Genomic DNA, 7,803 nt, shown 5'->3' on the forward strand with positions numbered 1-7,803 from the left:
GATGTCTACCTAGAGCATCTTAAGTTCTTTATGTGCTTTTACTGATTGCCCAAATCCCAGGCCGGCATCCTCTACAGCCATCGGTCAGGTTGGGGGTGCTTACATCATCGGCTACTGGCACAATGACCCCTAGTCCTGCAGGGTCCTTTATTGTTGTAGCTGTGATTGCTTCAATTTGGTTGGGGAGGATGCTTCTGTCTTTTGCTTTTTACACTGGGTAAATCTAACCCAGATCCTTGTACATGACGGGCAAGTGCTTTATCTCTAAGCGACATCTCCGGCTGTCATGACTGTCAGGCCATGACACTCTCCCCTCACCCTCAAGCATAGCAGCTGGGGTCTGGATAAAGTACCCTAAAAAAAATCTAATACTCACATGCAGAAAAATACATAGATCCTTGTAATCCTTCACAGAGTGAACACATAATGTTCATGGGAGATTACCTGTAGCCCAAGTTCTCTGTGCCCTTCTATATTAGCTAATATTTCTCCAAGATAACCACTACCCTGGCATCTGGCCTGGTAGGTATCTTTTCTTGGTATTTAAACCTCGTATTTATTACTTATTGAGTAAATAAGTAAGTAAAGGGGTGGCCCTACCATATTTAGGACAGGACAGGATTCTTCATACAGCACATTATCTATGAGGCACATCCATATGGGGCGAGGTTGCAGTTGGTCCACCAGGTCTGGAAGATTGCCATCGGGCTGGCTGGATGTCCCCAGGGCTTGAGTGTTACTGACTTCGTAAACTGAGGTCATCACAGAAGGCAAGACCTCGAGACATTTTATATTCACAAGAAAACTAAATTCAACCATGGTTAGTTCTCAAGAATTCGAGTCCCAGGACACACATGCAGAGGTCAGAGGGCAATCTTTGGTGCTGCTCTGCTCTGCCTTCTACCTTGTTTGAGAAAGGGTCTCTTTACCACTTCATCAGCCAGGCTGTCTGTCCCCCGAGCCGCTGAAGAGTCTCCTGTCTCTGCTTCCCATTCCCCGTAGGCACGATGGGATTATAGACATGTTACTATGTCCGGCTTTCATGTAGGTTCTGGGGATCCAAACTCAAGTGTTCAGGCTTGTCCAGCGAGTGGGCTACCCACTGAGCCCTCGTGTTCATTTTAAATGTCTTCTTAGACCCTAAAGAAAGCTTGCGCCAGAAACAGAACTCACCTTCCCAAACAGAGTATTTGGTTGCTTGGGCTTCCAGGGACACTGGGACTACGATGGACAAGCACTGGCTATGCACCTGACTGTGCCCATGGAAGCCATCTCTGTGCCCACAAGAGTGATTTGGGGTAAGCTGAGGAATCATGAAGAAGTTTCTGGTGAGACTAGAGGGAGCAGGGCAGCTTAATGGAGAGGCTACTATTAAAGACAAGGGAGGGTGTACATTACAGGCTGTGGGCAGGATAAAGAATGTTGGATGATCAGACCTAAAACATCTGTGCTCTCCAAAAAATGTGCTCCGGAAAAGCACTCTTCTTAGAGAAACAGGTTGAAGATTAAATTGCCCCTCCCTGGGGGCCCACAGTCATATGATAGTGAGCTATCTGGTGCACTTGTGGAACAGAGGCCTCAGGAGTTGAGAAGACGGAGCGAGGGGAGGTAGCTATCAGGGTGTGAGGGGAGGCAGAATTCCTGGCTCTTTGCAGCTGGTTCTGTTTGTGAAAAAAGTAAGCCCTTGAGCCCACAGGTCTCAGTGGGTAAAGAGTAGCAGACCCACGAGACAGAGTGGGGTCGCAACGTACCTGTAAGCAGTTCACAACCAGTGAGGCAGGGACTGGGATGGTTGCATTCTCAAAAGCCAGAGGCTTGGTGCCGCTGCGGGATGAGGATGCCATGAGGGGACTGCAGCTCCGTCCAATGGGTTTGTCTTTCTCCTACCAAATGTGTTCCGCTCCTCCGCTGCTTCTCCTCAACCCAAGCCCAAACTCCAAATCTTATATAGCAGTGGATAGTGACAGGAGGGTCAAGCCAAAGGGGAAATGCATCTAGATACAAAGGAAGCAGAGAGGAAAGTCTGAGAAGAAGGAAAATTGAAAAACTGCCAGGGTTAAGGGAATCGGGGGGAGCGTGGGAGGGGAAGATGGAGAGACTGCTCAAAGCCCCGGGTTCCTCACTGTGTTGGTGGCAGGTGAGAAGCCATGGAAAACCACAGACGCAAGAGCAGGTAGAGGGGGCTCTGGTGGGCCGGGAAATAAGCGCGTCATCTTCACAGGGCAGCGTTCACATCACAGAGTCATGCTTAGCCTAATGAGGTCCTTTTGGAAAAGGAACTAACATGCGAGGTTGAACACTGTAAAACCATGTTGTCGGACTCAGCGCTCATGTGCCTATCCGGATCTAAAGAACTACTATAGATGAGAATAAAACCCCAAAACTTGCGTCTCTCCAAGGGAGCAGAAGATTGTGGGAGGAGCTGTGGCAGAGTGGCAGGTACTGGAAGGGATCGACAGCCAGTGTAGGGTCCGGGAGCCTACAAAGAGGAGAGTGTACTTACATAGAGCATGGAAAGACCATGAGAGACCAGCAATTAGAGACAAGACCCGCAGATGGGAAAGTGCTGGGCACTGGAGGTCAGGTGAAGTCAAAGCTTAGAAGACTATAGGAGATCAATCGGTCTAGACAGCAGTTCTCAACTTGTGACTCGCAGCCCCTTTGGTAAACCTCTGTCTCCAAAAATATTTACGCTATGAATCACAACAGTAGTAAAATTACAATTACGAAGAACAAACAAAAATATTTTTATGGTCGGGGGTTAGCCCAGTGTGAGGAACAGTATTAAAGGGTCGCAGCATCAGGAAGCTTGAGAACTACTGGGCGAGAAGGAAAAGAAGTCAAAGTATAAAGACGCTGAGTGCCAGCGCGTGGCCTCTGTTAGTGGATGTGTGATCAGCCTGCATTTTTAGAATTATCTGGTCAGGTGTGATGACACACACCCTTAAATAGAAGCACTTGGGAGCCAGAGACAGGGGGATCTCTATGGGTTGAAAGCCAGCCCGCTCTATGTAGAAATTCCCTGCCAGCCAGGCCTATATAGTAAAACCTTGTCTTAAAAAAAAAAAATTATTTGGTATCTGTGTGTGAGAGTAGTCATTTTAGCAAAGAACTAGAGACAAGGAGTCCAGTCAGAAACCTGGACTAGTCTAGAGGGGGAAACCATGTAAACTGGGCTCCCAGTAAGAAAACGGAAAGGGATGATATATAAACACACATGTTTTTGTTGATACAACCTCCAGAATTTAGATATTGATAGGCATTGTAACCCATGCATTTAAATTTTTAAATATGTAACTTTAGAAGCCTGGAGACACGTTAAGTCCCATTTCCTGCCTGAAATACAAGAAAAGAAGTGGCCGATTGGTGGAAGACAAAGAAGATCCAAGTGGCCACGAGAGAGTGGAATTCCACAGGGTGATTGAAAATATGTAAGGGGGCTGGTGAGATGGCCCAGGGAGACAGTGGCTAAACTTGATGCCTGGGGTGGACCCACGCATGGCGGAAAGACTGAATAGACTCCCAAAACTTGTCCTTTGACCACTGCATATGTGCTCTGTGTGTGTGTATATGTGTGTGTGTGTGTGTGTGTGTGTGTGTGTGTGTAACTAGAATAGAAGTTTAAAACATATAACTAAAAACATCTAAGGCATAGCAAGAGAATCCACGTACATGTGTGATGAACAAGGACATGGCGGGGACACCGTGGTGCCACGGCACTGTGCTTTACAGGTGCTTCTCACTTCTAACCACCTGCTGAGGCAGAAGTTACTCTTTCCCCCTTACAGAGAAAATGCTTTCCATTCAGAAAGCTGTCCGAGCTAGCTGAAGTTACCAGCTAGTCAGTCGCCCTTCTGTGATCTCTAAGATCAGACACTAAGAGAAAGTTACCAGGGGAGGGTAATGGCTAAGCTGTCATCGGTGCTCGAGCCAAGCATCCTCTGAGTGGCAGAGCCGTGTCTCACTGCTGGAGTGAGGAGTGTTTATCCCAGACTCCAAGGTTAGCACCTGGGTTAGTTCCCTCACCGAACCTGCTACCAGACAGGAACCGGCATGCAGTCTCCTACAAGCCCTACACAGCCTGTGAAGGAACCACGAGAACGGCCCCTTTCCAGAGTAGAAAACTCAACCAGTGATGATGGCGTCACAACCACAAGGTCAAAGCAAATTTGATCTTGGGCTAGTCCGGCTCTAATCCTATGTGCTGTACATGGATTTCATGCATGGATTTCATGCATCTGTATTGTTTTTTAGGTTGGGGATGTATATAAAGCTACCAATTGTTGTGTCGTGGAAGGTTTAATTTCTAAGTTTCTAGAAGTTTCTTCCTATCATACAAAGTAACATTTACTCAGCACATACTCACCAGTGTCTACAGTGCTCCAGATACCGTCTAAATACTGGGAGTACAGCTCTGGAAAAAATTAATTCTCTCCCTTGCCCTGAACATTTGTCATGTTAAGTTCAGAGAGGTAACACCAATGGCAATTTACGATAAAATTATGGCAAATAGTAACAGTTTATAACTACAAATTACAAATATAGAAATGCTACTATAAAATGTAGAGAGGGAGGTGGGGCGATGCCTCAATGGCTAAAAGCACTTGTTCCTCTGGTAGAGGACCTGGGGTTGATTCCCACCGCTCTCATGGCAGCTCACAACCATCTGTAACTCCAGTTCCAGGGGAGGCGACACCCTCTTCTGACCTCTGTGAGCACCTCTGTGTATGTCATGGCGCACAGACATACACACAGGCAAAAACACCCATATGCATAAGATAAATCTAAATAGAGAACAAACAAATAAGAAGAAAGACTAGAAATGATGGCAAACTTAGGGAAAGTGTCCGACACCAAAAGGAACTAAACCCAGGAGCAAGTGTTGTCTCAAAAGACAAGAATCTCAAAAGAGAAGGAACTCTCTCTCATGAAAAGACACTTGGGACCATGGACAGTTTGGCTCAGCCATCTTGGGAAGTCCAGCTGTGCCCGCTTGCAAAAGAGCATCCCAGCTGGCCTTGTTGAGTGTTTACACTGCTCACCAGACCTTCATCTGAGTGTCTGGGCTTCTCCACCACAGGTTGTACATGGCTTCCGGAGCAACTAGACGCACAGGGAGGTGGCAGACGGGGAAGGGCGGCTCCATCATTGCTGCTGTGGGAAAGCCATAACCCTGGTTGAGTAAAGACTTCGTGGTGCAGCTCTTGAGATTGGGGAGCACCCCCATGCCTGCAAGTAACCCCTCATATGTGCTCTGTAAGAAAGGCCAATAAACTCACTGGTTTCCCAGGGTGAACTTTGGTAGACTTGTGCTTCAGTTGTCATTGGGACCTGAGGAGGGAAGGATAGAAGTTGCTGTGTCTCCCAGAGGGAAGCAGTTTCAGCAACCGACCTTTAATCAGAAAGACACGAAGTACAAGACCAGTCTTGATTTTATGACACTGCATTATCTGTTCGTCTGTTTGAACGCTAATATTCAACGGGGCAGCAAGTAGTGTTAGTGACTGAGTTATTTTTGAAGCTAACTTTGAATCAGTGTTTTTCTTTGTGGTGTGGTTTTTTGAGACAGAGTCTCACTTTGAATCAGTGTTTTTCTTTGTGGTGTGGTTTTTTGAGACAGAGTCTCGTGTAACCCTGGGTGGAACGACCTTGAGCTTCTGGCCCTCCCGTCTCCACCCCCAGCGTCCTGAGATTACAGCCCTGCAGCACCTCAAGTATATGAAGTGCTAGGGATAGAGCCCAGGGCTTTGCGCTGGCGAGGCAAGCCCACTACCAACCGCCACATGCTCAGCCTCAAGTCAATGTTTATAGAGGACTATTTCTTATATGCAAGCATGAAAAAAAGAAAACTAAAATTCTAATGCTATATCTCCCAATTTGGGGTGAAATCAGCACTCCCTCACACCCTTCCTTCTCATCATTCTTGAGGGAAAACTAAGAAGGAGGGAAGGGGGCAGTCGGAGGCAGGGCCAGCTGGGCTTATGAGGGTCCTTTTAACACCTAGCAGTAGCTCAGCGTTTATACCAAAGAAGCAAAAGGGTTGCTGCTGTTGGACGGGAGGCACGAGGCTTCTGTAGAGGTCGGCCCAGTCTGAAACTCAGCCTGGCACTCGGCCTCCAAACTGCAGCCCCCCAGTGTATCTATCTGCCACATGACTCCTTCCTTGAGCCCCCTCTCCTCTGAAAGCCACCGCTGAACTGTGGTTCTTTCCGTGGGTGTTAAACACATCAGTAACACTCTTCTTATCAGCATAGCACCTTTGCTATCCGCAAACACCTTGGCTTAAATTATTTGACAACTATCGGTGTGGGTGGGTGGGAGACAAGCCCTGCTTTGTCCCTCGTAGAAGGAGGTGAAGAGGTACAGATAAGGGTTTGGGGAATTCGAGGTGGGAGGCCAGAGATAAGTCTCCAGTAACGTGGGCACTCTTTGCTTTCCAGGCCTTCATGGGAATAGAGGGGCAGTGGTGTATGTGCATGTGTGTGCTTGTGCATGCATATGTGCGTGTGTGTGTGTGTGTGTGTGTGTGTGTGTGTGTGTGTGTGTGTGTGTACACTCGTCTACAAGGAAGGAAGGAGGCCAACATCAGCTTCTCCAGCAAGGGAGTCAAGGTGCTTGTGAGGCACGGGTGTGGGTGTTCAGAACAGAGCGCCTAGGTCCCTGGAAGATCAGAAAACATTCTGATATTGAGCCTCCTCTTCAACTCCTTGATCAGAGGTTTTAACAAACTCTTCGTTTGTAGCCTGGAAAAGTGTTTACCAACTAACAACTTTTCTAATACCCAACCTGGTCTTGTTTCCCCTCTAAACTATCATTTTTAAATGCGTCCTTATCTATCCCAGATGACACCTAGCACATAGCTAAGCTGTGATAAACGTGCTGACACACTTGAGGACTTACAGGCTATGGCTGGTATGTGGAAGCTGGGGCCTGTGAGCCGTGGCGGGTACAGAGGGTGCGGAGCCGCCAACATAACCACAGTGACTCTTCCGTTATAGTCAGTGGGAGCAGGAACGTGGAGAACCATCTTGGAATTCTACCTGTCTGTACCTGCCTTTTGTACCCTGATTTGTGTCCCTCCCCCATATATGTTCACCCCACCTGTAATGGGCTGATTCATGCTCTTGGAAAACTCCTGGGGGAAAGTTCTAACCTTACTCCTGCATTTAGAAACCATGTCTCTCTTTTTTTTTAATTATCATGTGTTAATTGCTGTGATAGTCTGTACATGCTTGGCCCAGGGTGTGGCACTATTTGGAGGTGTGGCCTTGTTGAAGTAGGTGTGGCCTTGGAGTAGCTGTGTCACTGTGGGCGTGGGTTTAAAGACCCTACTCCCAGCTGCCTGGAAGTATTCTCCTATCAGCCTTCCAAGAAGATGTAGAACTCTCAGCTCCTCCTGTACCATGTCTGCTTGGACACTGCCATGTTCCCACCTTGATGATAATGGACTGAACCTTTGAACCTGTAAGCCAACCCCAATTAAATGGTGTCCTTTATAAGAGTTGCCTAAGTCATGGTGTCTGTTTATAGCAGTAAAACCTAACTAAGACAATAGCTTAGACTTAATGGGATTCACTGTGGCATTTCTAGAAGGCATATAATGACTTTAACCAAGCTCACCTGCCATCACCTCTTTTGTCCCTGTTGCTCCCACCAACTGATCTCCTTTCTCTTATCAAATATTACCCCTTCCACTTTCATATATTCTTAAAAAGACGAATACATTGAATCTTGTGTGTGCACTGTCAGTTTCACATGTTTCATGTCAACTTGACACAAGCTGGGGTCATCAGAGAGAAGGGA

Source organism: Rattus rattus, chromosome 3, assembly GCF_011064425.1.
Source record: "Rattus rattus isolate New Zealand chromosome 3, Rrattus_CSIRO_v1, whole genome shotgun sequence".
NCBI classification, from domain to species: domain Eukaryota; kingdom Metazoa; phylum Chordata; class Mammalia; order Rodentia; family Muridae; genus Rattus; species Rattus rattus.